Source organism: Jaculus jaculus, chromosome 8 (genome assembly GCF_020740685.1).
Source record: "Jaculus jaculus isolate mJacJac1 chromosome 8, mJacJac1.mat.Y.cur, whole genome shotgun sequence".
NCBI lineage: Eukaryota > Metazoa > Chordata > Mammalia > Rodentia > Dipodidae > Jaculus > Jaculus jaculus.
Genome location: NC_059109.1, coordinates 107,795,468 through 107,808,257, shown reverse-complemented (window position 1 = coordinate 107,808,257; position 12,790 = coordinate 107,795,468). Strand labels below are relative to the sequence as shown.

The 12,790-nt window shown below is 45.5% G+C and overlaps 1 pseudogene; it reads left to right on the top strand.

The window, feature by feature from the left end:
* The first annotated feature begins 6,112 nt into the window (after window positions 1-6,112).
* LOC101617564 lies at window positions 6,113-11,427 on the top strand (annotated as a pseudogene).
* Window positions 11,428-12,790: the final 1,363 nt, after the last annotated feature.

Here is a 12,790-nt window from a genome sequence, read left to right as displayed (position 1 = left end):
TTGACTCACATTTTGGGCAGAAATAATGTGTGTGTGTGTGTGTGTGTGTGTGTGTGTGTGTGTGTGTAAGGGGTTATTGGAAGCAACCTAAAGTCATTGGATGATACCCCAAATTTTCAGGCTTAGAGAAAGATGAAGTTTTATTGCCTATGTTAAAGCCAGATGTGTGTGTAAATAAAAAATACAATTAAAAAAAGATAGAAACAACCCAACTGATCAGCATGATGTGACTAATTAATACAACAAAATATTATTCAGCTAATAATTGAAGCATACTGCAATCTTGCTCTACCTTGAAGACATTATGCCAAGAGGAAAAGAAGTAGATAATGGAAGCCACTACTAGTGATCACATTTATATAAAATGCTCACTGTCAGAAAAATCCATACACAGAAGGCTGATCAGTGGTTGACTGAGGGTAGTAATTCGATCTGACTGATACTGGGTTTGGGCTTTTATGAGATGATGGAAGCGTTCTAGAATTGGACCATGGTAACGTTGTACAATCTTGTGGATATACTAAAACCCCTTGATTTTTCTACTTTAAAAGGATGAGTTTTATGTTGTGTGAGACTATGTGAATCTATCTCCAAACTTCTCTGCATGTTGTGATGATGCCAAAATCTCAGTGAGGACAATTTCCCAGTAAGGAGCTTGGCTAGTATCATAGATGTAATGTATGGATTCACAGACATTTTTCTTTGTGCATATGACATTTTCTTCTCAAAGAGCTTTGACCTGGAGCTGGGAGATCAGCCTATCCTCTGTGAATGTCCCACATTCCTGGTGGTGGTCAGAGGGGACAGCCATGTCTGTGTCCCCCTGAGTGGGCCCTCAGTGTGCCATTTGGCACAGAGCACGTGCTTAACTGCAGGGAACTTTGCTGGATGCCTTCACGGCACTCACTCATCTGCTCACCCCTCCGTCACCCTCACGTTTCACACTTTAATGTGCATATGTGCCAACTGCTGCCACTTTGATTCAGTTCAGCAGGCATTTATTAAAGCACTTTCCATATTTCAAATGTCACAAGAGGAGGTTGGAGAAGAATGAAAGCCAAAGTGAGACTCATGCCTCCCAAAGGATCATACCTTCGGAAGGTACAAGCCCCAGTATTTTATACAAAGGCAGAGGTAAATACAGACTATGGTGGATATATAAACTAAGTGTCAAAGGCCCTGAGACTGGCTGGCTTATGTGACATTTGAGCTATTAATGAGAAGAGAGATTTCAGAAGAATCTCTGACGCCAGGTCGTTAGAGTGTGAATAATGACAAGGACTGACATGGAAGATGCAGGATTCCTTTGCTCAGTGTTCTGATGTCTGCTCCCTGTCAGGCCTTTGCCGTGTGTGGAAATGGAGTTTCCCACTTCAGTCTTGAGCAAACAAGAAGGGTCCAGAGCATGTCCTTTCTAAAAACTGGGGACAGGGACTGCATATAAGAACATACGTCTTTGCAGTATTCTACAAGGAAGAAGTCCTCAAGCATCCTCACTCTGCAAGGAACGGCTGGGACACTCAGGGTGACAAGTGGACCTTCACAAGGGCACCCAGCCACAGATGGGAGTCATAGGGCAACAAGTGCCACTGTTTGTCATTGTTTTAAGCAGAATGGGGACAAAAACCAAAGCTTGCCAATCACTTTCCCAACATTTGGTCTGGTCCTTACCAAGAATGCCTGAAACACCACCACTCAGCACCCGTAGTTAGCAGGGGAAGATTCCTTTTGGGGGAGATCTGCTGCGTTTACTGAGCCCACCACACGGTGTTCACATTACCATACATGTAGGCTGAGTGTGGTGGCATGTGTTTGTAATTCCCACGCTCTGGAGGTTGATGCAGGAAGATTTCAAATTCCGGCTCAGTCTGGGACTCACAGGGTCTGTCTCAAAGAAATGAGGAAATAATTTTTGCCTGACTTGCTTGCAGACAAGATTTCAAGTAGCAGATAAAGAGAATTCAAGTAGATATCTTTATTAGGGGAAAATGTAAAGAAACACATTGGAGGGCAAACAAAGGCCTGCAGTCTTTGAAACTGACCTTTATATTTTAGTCTGCATTTCCCAAGAGCTGCTGCAGTAAAAAGGAAACAGTAAATTACGTATGCACAGAAGTCTTTCCTTGCACTAAATTTCACTGCAGTGAATTACCTTGGGCTTTGAAGAACTCTGGAAGTTCCACCTGCCCTCCACATGGCAGGAGCTATTTCTTTTCTTTTCTCCCTAAATCTCTTTTCGCCTTTCTTCTAGGCCCACCCAGATGGGCTCTCAGACCATGTGAGTGTATTAATTTTCCTTCCCTTGGTTTTGTACTTCCATAAATACATATAATAATTTAATAATTTAAAAATAAGGAACTCTTGTAGAGAATTATTTTAATGGTGTTCTGGCTTCTGGTAGCACACAGCCATACAAAGCTCCTCATGCTCTCTCGCCCCCGTCTCTGTCCATTGTCTGCTAATACAACAAAAGGCTTGAGACTGAGTATTTAAAAAGAAAAAAACGATATTTTAGCTCATCATCCTGGAGCAGAGAAGTCCAAGAACATGGCACTGGTGTCTTCTGACGTTTGGATGGGAACCTCGGTTTTTTCCCATCATGGCAGAAAGTGGAAGGACAAGCAGGTGTGTGCAGAAGAGATGAAGTATTGGGGACAGCCTTGATACGCAGTACTCCCCTTGGTAACCCAGTCTCTGCAGGGCAAGAGCTCATTCCTACAAGTAAAGCTGTACTCACTCTTAAAGATGCCTTCTTCATCCCCACAACGGCAATCAGACTTCCATGTGAGTTTTGCAAGGGACAAACCATATTCAAAACCTAAGCTTTGCCTACTCAAATTAGCTCAAAGAAACAGACACAATGGGGACAAAACTTCCATATTCAGATAAACTATATATTAAAAAAACACCCTGCAACTTCCAGGTATACACTGTGAAGATGAGAAAATAAAATGAAATTTTGAACCAAACAGACAAAACAATTTAGTCAAGAGCCTAGATGTGCTTTCAGGTGTTGAATGTATGACAGTGTTCTCAGCAAAGACTGAGGTGGCCAGGCAGTCACTAGGTACCCTGACTCTGTCTCTGGTGGCCACATTAGGAAATCAAAGCCAGTGCCACTTACAAGAGAGCTACTTATATTAAGAGAAAGGAAAAATCAAAAGCAAGAGAATTAAAAAGTATATAACTAAAGAAGTAATCAGACATAGATATGTTATATCAGATAATGTGCACTTTAAGGTGTCAAACACTTATCAATGCTTCAAAGTCTTAATCATAAAAGGTAATAATTCTATATACACCTGTTAAAATAACCTAAGAATAGCAAAACTGATAGAAGGGAAAGGCAAATTATCTGAATATACAATGACGTGTGCAACTTTAGCCTGCATCTCTCAATTATTGATTGATTAAATAGACTAAATGTACACAGGGAAACAGGCCTCAATGAGATCAAGAAAATTGACCAGAGGGATGTCATAGGCATGGAACCAACTTCCTCAGGAGGTCCTTGTTAGTGAAGCAAGCGCAGACACAAAGCATGTCTCCTCAAGTTTCGGAGGACTGAGATCACTCAATGTATGCTCTGTGACAATACCAAAACTACTAGAACATTCCCACTTATCTGACCTTAGTCACTCTACTTCTGAAATCACCCACAGACGCATGAAGAGATCTCAATAGATTCATGAACTATTTTAAAATTTCTAGCATATTAAAACACAATTTCGTAGCTAAAACTGTGTTTAGAGGGAATTTTATTACCTTCATAGCACATATTAGGGAAAGATACAAGGCTGCAATTCATGGAATCTATTCAAGAAATTATGAAAATAATATGAAATTAAACCCCAAATGCATAAAAAACTCAAAATAGCTAAGATAACATTAACTAAAGAAATACAGAACATACATCTAAAAGAAAAAAATACAATGAAGAGTTATTTTTCCTTAGAATACCAATAACCCTTGCCAAACTGACCAAGAAAAGAGGAGAGCAAGTTACGGGAAATGATGTAACTTCAGGTTCTAGAAATACTGAGAGCAGATAGGGTTCTTACTACACTATTAGGAAAACCACCTTAAGTCTCAAACCCTTGCAGTTCTCTCTTCCTTTTAATCAAATGTGACATTTTCTCACCACAAGGCAATAAAAAAAAATTCTGAAAATGACATAGAAATCATTAAAAATGATGTCATGTAGCTGGAGCTGTGTTCAGATAAAATTTTCTTGACCTTCAAGAGATAGCTTTTTTTTTTCCCCCCCCACAAGAGTAAAGAAAACTAAATCAGCATTCAATTTGAGCCACAGATAAAATCAGCCTTTAGGAAGTCACCACCAAGAAATAAAGTGCTGCGAAAGGCGGAAGCTGGAGAGGTTGATAACGGAGAGGGAGGAAGAGGGAGAGACCCGCGGAGCTGGCGAGCGTGCGCATGCGCCAGACTGCGCACGCGCTGGGCACGTGCTCTCACGCTCAGCGCCACCAGCGGACGGGAGGAGAATGCGGCGTGGGAGACACCGCAGGAAGTTCCGGAACATTTGCTTATTCAGATGTACACGAAAAGGCACATGGGTTGATTTCCCGGAAATACGTAAGTCAATGGACATGATTCCATCAGATCCCAGGAAGCCTTAGCCGCTCAAGGGCCATATTATGGGCTGAGAAGTTGTTCAGCTTATGCTTAAAAACCCATCAGGGGAGATGGAGGAGGCCATTTCCGGGAGGATGAACGTCAGGGGCTCACGCGGAAGGAGCTGCCACCTGCTCTGCTATGTTGGAGGCAGGGCCACGCTGGTGCTCCACCTCATTGTGTGCTGCTGCCATCGCTGGGCTGTGGAACCGCGCGAGTGTGCTTGTGTGCTTCTTTGTGTACGCCCATGCACGTGTGTGCACAGGACAGATGGCGCACTCTCTGGAGGGGTGTGGGTTGCCCCTCAGCATGTAGAGTGGAAAGAAGATAGTCTTAAAAAAATAATTGCTCATTTTTTAAAAAAAGTATTTTTAGTTATTTGTTTGCAAGGAGGAGAGGGAGGGAGGGAGGGAGGGAGGGAGGGAGGGAGGGAGGGAGGGAGGGAGAGAGAGAGAGAGAGAGAGAGAGAGAGAGAGAGAGAGAGAGAGAGAGAATGAGAATGAGAATGAGAATGAGAATGAGAATGATGGCCCCCAGCCACTGCAAACAAACTCCAGACCCATATGCCACATTGTGTATCTGGCTTTACGTGGACACTGGGGAATCAAACTCTGGTTGTTAGGTTTTGGCAGACGAGCCCCTAACCACTGAACAATCTCTTCAGCCCCTGATTGTCCTTTTTGATCCATCTGCATCATTTTCACCACATTCTTGTCATTTTCAAATGGACTATAGACAAAAAGGTTTAAGGAAAAATGCCAAAATCTTGGCATGTTTACTTCTTACATGTGAGTCTGACACACGCACCACTGGCAACTTCAAAATGGGACCCAGTGATGTCACATGCGCTGTGGCCGGCACGGTGGCATCTTGTCGTCTCCTACAATGACTAGCCTGGGACATGACAAAATCCCAGGGTGTAGGTGGAGCGCCCAGCTCCTTTGTCACTTTGTGGATAATGATGAAAACCTTGGCTTAGGGGCCCAAATTTTCTTTCTGTAAGTGTTGTCACCCCATTCCTTCACCAAAAAATAATAAAATTAAGCCTGGAGAATGATTTCTGAACTGAGAATGGTGATTAATACCCACAGCTGTCAGTCTTTAGCAGAGATTTGTCATATTAATCAAAGAATTAAATTCCTCCTCCACTAAAAATATGACTAAAAGTATTAATTTTTAATGGAACGGCTTAAAGCAAGCAAGTCTTGCATGACAATGAGAGTTTCTGAACTTTTAATGAACTATTTCCTTGGAAATGTTCGAATGAAACTGACTTCAAAAAACAGTTCTTGTGGCTGTGGAGATGACTCAGCGGCTAAAGGTGCTTGTTTGCAAAGCTTGCCAGCCCTGGGTTGAGTTTCGCAGTACCCACGTACCCACATACAGCCAGATGCAGATGCACAAGGTGGCATATGTGTCCGGAGTTTGTTTGCAGAAGCAAGAGGCCCTGGCATGCCCATACTGTCTCTCAAATAAACAAATGGTTGCTGAGGTGTTGGAATACACCAAGGATGAGCAGCTGGAAAGCCTGCTCCAGAGCACTGCCTGGGTTTTTGATGACAAGTACAAGAGACCTGGATATGCTACCTACAATACTTCTAAGCATGCATTCTCAGACGTATCTGTTTTGGATAGTTTCGATTTGAATGAAGATGAATGTGAGGTGCTAATTAACCATATTAACAGGCATTTGGCCCCAGAAGCTGGCTAGCTATGGTTACGAAGACAATGAGGCTATAGAGGAAGCCACGAGAGCTGGGTTGGCTGTTCCATGGAAGCCATACCCATCAATGTTAAGCTCATAGCACTTCCTCAGCATGCCATGACAGTGACAACCCTGGAGAGGACAGAAGGCCATTTTGTCCTCAATCAAGCTACTGCCATCAAAGAAAAGACTGAGGAGAGAAGGGTGTGTTCAGTGTTCACATGGGGCCCAAAGTGGTCACAGACACAGATGAAGCTGAACATGCAAGACAGCTGGAAAGGCTCCAGAGAGAAAATGCAGACGTGGATGGAGATGGCGGTGCAGAAGAAATGAAGCCGAAGTGGAAGATTAACTTGTGGGCAACATTCCAGTTCGAGGAACAGGAAGTAGTTTTGCTGACCGGAAACCCTAGACTTAAAAAGTCTTCCAGTATTGAAAACTTGGAAGCTGAGAAGTTTTCTTTTCCAAGCATTAAGTATTCAACAGACCAGACCATGAGATGCCCTCCTGGATGCCAGCCATTTTCACAGAGAGGCTCAAACACATCAAGCATTTTTAAGGAGGTGGCTTGATTTGACCAAAAACAAAATTTTAAGAACAATTCTAGAATCGGGCTTATGATTTCCCTTTCTGGTATCTCCAGATTGGCTCCTTTGTGTAGTTCAGGGCCTCCATGAAATTTGTCAGGAGCACTGAAAAGAATCCCAATCTTTCTATAAAAAAAAAAAAAATCAAGCAAACATCAATCAACTTTCTGAGATATTTAAAAAAATGAGTTTTTTAAATTAGTTCTCTGATAATGATCAAGATCTATGATTTCCAAATAAGCTCCTAGGTGACAATTTTCAAGGGAATTAACCTCGTGATCAGAGTGGATGAGCAAATGTCACTGTGGGAATCAGAGGTGGGAGACCATGGAGGAGGGTTGTCCCTGTGAAGCCAGTGAATCACACCATATGGCCTCCTAGCCTTGGGTCAGCCGTTTCCCGGCTCGCTCTGGGCTTTGCCAGGTGGCTTCTTTGGGATGGGGCACTAGGAATTGTGGTGCAAGCAGAGACTTGCAGATGCTTGCTGACGGGAATTTGTCTTCCTGGAAGACTCCCTTATGGAAGCCAGCTGTCCTGCAGTGAGTCCATCTGGGCTGAGACCACCATGCCAGAAGGAACCCCGAGGTACCCCAGTGGTCAGGTCACATGGACAGGGAGGTCACAAGACTCATCACCACCTGGCTGTCAAGCAGGAGTTGTAGCTCTCTCCTGGAGCACCAGGTTTTTGAGGATGGGGTCCCAAGGTGCAAGCGTTCTCTACCAGAGGGGGAGACCTGCACATATGAGCCACTACATTTTGAAGCGTTTGGCTCTGCAGCAATAGAGAAGAGAAGCGGAGGCCCTAGCCGAGACACACCCTGAAAAGGTGGCAGGCTTTTTCAGGTATCAGACGTAAATATAAAAGTAGAAGCAGCTCTTCGGTCCGCAATGGTGTTCCTTCCTCTCCCACAGGGTTCTGTGGAGGGATAGCCAGTGCTGGCCCTGTGCTCAGCATGTAGCACAGGATCACGTGTACTGCTGCCCCCTGAGCAACATGAGTTCCAGAATCTCAGGCCCTGCCCCAGACCTGCTGCGCCCGATCAGCCTCTTAACACAATTCTGTGTTTCCTGTGCATGTGAAAGTTTAAGAGTAAGGAAGTGGGCCTGGGACTGGGTGTGCAAGCCCTAGGCCACACTCCCCATCCAAGGAGCATGGAGCAGACAGAATGGGAGGGTCCTGACTCTGCACACCCTGTGTGCTTGGAGAGGTCTGTGAGTTCTTCTGGAAACTTCCTGTAGTGAATGACCCTCCATAGAAGGTCCTGCTGCCACTTGTATGCAAAATGTGTGTGTGCTCTCTATGCTTCAGGCTTCAGGCAGTAAGCTTGTAGGCTATATGGGCCATCCCAAAGTGTCAGGAAATAAGATTGTTAAAGAGTCAGAACTGGGCTGGAGAGATTGCCCAGTAGTTAAAGTCTCTTTTTTAGCAAAGCCTGATAGCCTGAGTTCAATTTTCAGTTACCCACGTAAAGCCGGATGCACAAAGCGCTGCATACCTCTGGAGTTTGTTTGCAGTGGCAGGAGGCTCTGGCCTGCCCATTCTCTCTCTCTCTCTAGCTGCCTCTTTCTCTCTGTCAAAAAACAAACAAATAAATTAATTAATTAAAAAAAAATCAAAGGGCGGTTAAGGCACTTGCTTGCAAAGCTAAAGCCAAAAGACCAAGTTATGACTCCCCAGGACCCACATAAGCCAGATGCACAAGGTGGTGCATGCGTCTGGAGTTCATTTGCAGTGGCTGGAGGTCCTGGAGTGCCCATTATCTCTATCTCTATCTGCTTCTCTGTCTCTCTCAAATAAACTAATAGAATGAAATACAGAAAAAAAAATTTAAAAGGAATAGTCAAAGCAATTATGCTTTATTAAACAAGAAAGGGAGAGGAAGGCAAAGTGCCCTTACCTGAGAGAGGCCTTGGAGCTCTGTGAGACAAGGGCGACCATGAGGCTTCACAGGTCTCTGGTTGTTCTCTAAGTGCCTGGAAGGTTGACTGGGTCCTCCATGTTAAGGTGCATACTAAAAAAAAATCAGCTTTTCCTTCAGTGTTCAGGCCTACCTGGAGATTCTACTCTGCGAGAATCTACTTGTGGCCATGACACCAGAGAAGTGATTTTAATTTACTTTGAAAAAAAAAAAAAAAAAAAGAAATCAACAGTGTGAAGCAATGACATACCAGTAGTCCCACAGCAGACTAGAATGAAAAGACCCTTACTTGTAGCGTCTTCTGATTTCTGTCTGGTTAAACTTGGGCTCACCGCGCGGACTTCATTCTGCCAGTAATTTACTAACCCCTACAGTGTCTGACCTTTCAACAGTCAGGTCTCTTGAATTTGTCTTAATCGAATGTGTGGCCCCTGGGAAGCGCTTTTCCCTGCGGCAATGCTGAAGCCAATGCTGTACCAAAGTGACCAGCCGTGGTAACACTGGGGCTCACCGGTGCCGGGACCTGTGACCTGCAGCAGCTTGCAACAGGGAGAGCGGGGAGTTGATGTCTCGCTGGTGCTCTCAGTGATCTCGCGCTGAAAGATGGGATCCAGTGTTGCAATTTTCTGTTCTGTGATCTAGTGATGACTCCAGGTGAGGTTATCTGGCTCCTTCTGTGAGTGTGTGTGTGTGTGTGTGTGAGTGTGTGTAGAACTCAGGACCAAAGACAGGCTGGGAGCTTCATCGCCACCTGGTGGCAGGAGCCGGATCAGTCTCAGTGTTTTGACCTGAAGCTGAAAGGACAGCTGAGACCCTTGTGGGATCTGTACCCAAATCACGCATGAGAGAGCTGCTGTGTCATGCCTAAACTTTAATCAAAGGAGACAGAAGCCAGTGGAAAGCTCTCCTTTCCTCTGGGTCTGCTAACCTCCATCAACAACAGTAAACTGGTCTTAGTGTTCAGGACTCAGGGAAGTCACAGTCTTGCTCCTTGTGAGCCTTGGCTTGTTGGTAAACCAGCTGATCAACATCTTTTTTTTTCCTAAAAAATCTTTTAATATTTCATAAGAATCCAAGCTTTTAAAAGTCATGTCAAAAGAAGATGCTCTTTAATTTTGTCAGACTCATTAGTAATGGTCAGTACATTCTTGCCTATGTGTGTTCTCCTTTTAGTAACAGGCTATGCATATATCCACATGATGTGGAGTGACATGACACTGTCCCAAACCACTTAGGCTGGCAGCTCTGCCATGAATCTCGCTGGATGAATGAAGTGCTGGTGAATGGACGAAGGCCTCGCCATTTATTTAGGATCTGATTCATCTACCCCCTTTGATCTGCCCTTTATAGCAGAGTTCTCATAGTAACATGCTCCCTAGACATGTGTTTAAAATCCAAGATCCCTGAGGGAAGGGCAGGTGTTGTCCCAGGGCCCCAGGTGTCTTCTGGTCCTCGGTGTCTCCCACAGCAGGCTGACAGATGTGTCGTCCCAGGGAAATACTCTTGCAGGAAATTCTGCATGAATGCTAATTTGCTTCCATCCCCTGCTACAAACAGGAAATGAAATGCCTTGTATTTCTTATTCAGGGGTTTTTCATTTGCTGTTTTGCTGTTTCTGACCAACGAAATCTCCAAGGTGAGCCAGGGGGAGAAAACCCCTGAAATAACAAGTGGAGAGCACCCCAAGAGGAATGAGCTGTCACCTCATCTCATGTTGCAATTGGCCAGAATCCTATCCATGCTCATGGCCTAGGGCTTCCTACAGGCTACACACACAAGCAAAGGCCTCCTTGGAGAAGCACCAATTGTTTCAGTTACTATGGCTGCATACCAATTCACCCTAAACCTTAGCAGCTTAATCAATGATATTTACTGCACTCATGACTCTGTGGGTCAGGAATTTGTACTGGGAGCGGAGCACTGGCTCCTCTAGCTCCAATCACATCTGAGCCTTCATCTAGAGAGATGGAAAGCAGGGCTCTGCATCATGCAAAGCTCCTATGTGTTTTTCCACATGTTCCCTAACAGGGTAACATCAGAGTGGTCAGCCAACTTGTCACATGGTGGCCCCAGGCCCCTAAGATACAGGGAACCCAGGAAAGAAGCACCTCAACCCCAGAAGCTACATTCTATCACCACTGCTTCTGCTATTCTGCTGGTTTTGGATGTGACACTTGGCCTCAGGGGACATGAATACCTTCCTCACAGAGGCAACTGAGAGTTATATAATGAGAACACTAGAGATGGACAGCTTTTGGTGCAACTGGCTTTAAAAGGTCACTGCTGGGGCCATTGTTTGGTGAAGATGACCTCAAAGATATGCCACCTGACAGGGATGTGTCCCTGGGGCAGGAGAAGCCTGGCTCTGGGGATGGCCCCACTGAGGAAGGTCCCCCAAAGCTAGCTATCCAACTGCTGTAGTGCTGTGACTCATCTATAACTTGATGGCCCTGTCCGTGACCAGGGCCACCGTGAAAAATCAAGGTTCTTCATAGCAGACGAAGAGGATATTGGCACCAGTGCCATGCTGCTCATTGGCTCATTTGACCAGAAATCCAGCCAATGGCAAAAGGCAAAGAAATAAGGGACAGAAAGATAGCTAAAGGGTCTGGCATCCAACAAGTGTGACCTTGGCATGGGCCGTGGTCTCCTTAACCTCTTCTCTTAACCAGAGAACCCTACTGTTCCAAAGATCCCAGGTCCCAGTAGCAAATCTCACTCCATCTCTGACCACTGCAGGCCTGGGACCCTGGTTGCCCTTTCTGCTCTGGGAAGGATGAGAGGCTTCAGACAGAGGCTTGGAAGTGGAGTCTGCCTGTTCAGAGTCTAAGGAGTGTGTCACAGATGAATGACAGGCAAGAAGAGCCAAGGGTGTGTGCTAGATCCACCAAGCTGGGCCGGGTTCAGCCTCCCCCAGGTGATTCTATGGAAAACCCTGAACCAGATGTGAACATGAGCACATGTCCCAGACCTTGTCCCTGTGCTGCTTTGAAGCTGTACCTCCAGGGATCCTTCTCCCTCTTCCTTCTGGAAGCCTGCAGTGACATTAAGATGCGCATAGAAAGTGCCTGGGAACAAGGCTTGTGTTTCCCACTTTGAAAATCTTCCCAGGTCATGTCAGACATTTCTGTGTCTACCATAGCAAGCACTGATTACCAGCCAGCTCACCTGGGAGGGTGGCACAGGAGTGTGTGTGAGTTAGTCTACAGGTCAAGTCACCCGTTGGCATGAGGAATGAAGTGTGTGACTTCGGTCAGGGTGCAGAGGTATAAATGCTTTACTCTCCATCCTCAGTTTCAGGCAAAGTAAGGATCTATAGTTTGGGGGACCTACAGGCAACAGGAGCATGTTTGGTGCCCACCCTGCAGCCTTCATTCTGTTTGCTGGGCCTCAGGCAGTTGCCTGTCTCCTCTAAACTCTGAAATTACACTGGAAGGTTAGATATTGTCTTCAGAAAACAGAGCAAGTAGCTACCTCAAGACACAGCGGGGTGACGTGCAAGGGTGTTGGAGGGAGTGTTATGTGGCTTGGACCCATACTGGGATGGTCGTCTATGGAGAGAAGCTTGGGGTCCAGGGAGGGGGCTGCAGCATGCCTGCTTTACTGTGTGACCCCCACTGTGGGTGCTCCTCTCTACCCCATCAGGCCAGGCCCTCTGTACCTGGTGTGCCAGGTGGTGATTTGATTCAGGTGTCCCCTATAAACCTAGGTGTTCTGAATGTCAGGTCCCCAGCTTATTGAAACTTGGGAATGAAAGTACCTCCTGAGTCAGTGTATTGTTGGGGGTGGGCTCATGGCTGCTATAACCAGCTTCTTCTTGCTAGTGTTTGGCAGACTTTCCTGTTGCTATTGTCTACCTGATGTTGGACAGGAGGTGATGTCCACCCTTTGCCCATGCCATCATTTTCTCTTGCCATCATGGAGCTTCCCCTCAAGTGTGTAAGCCA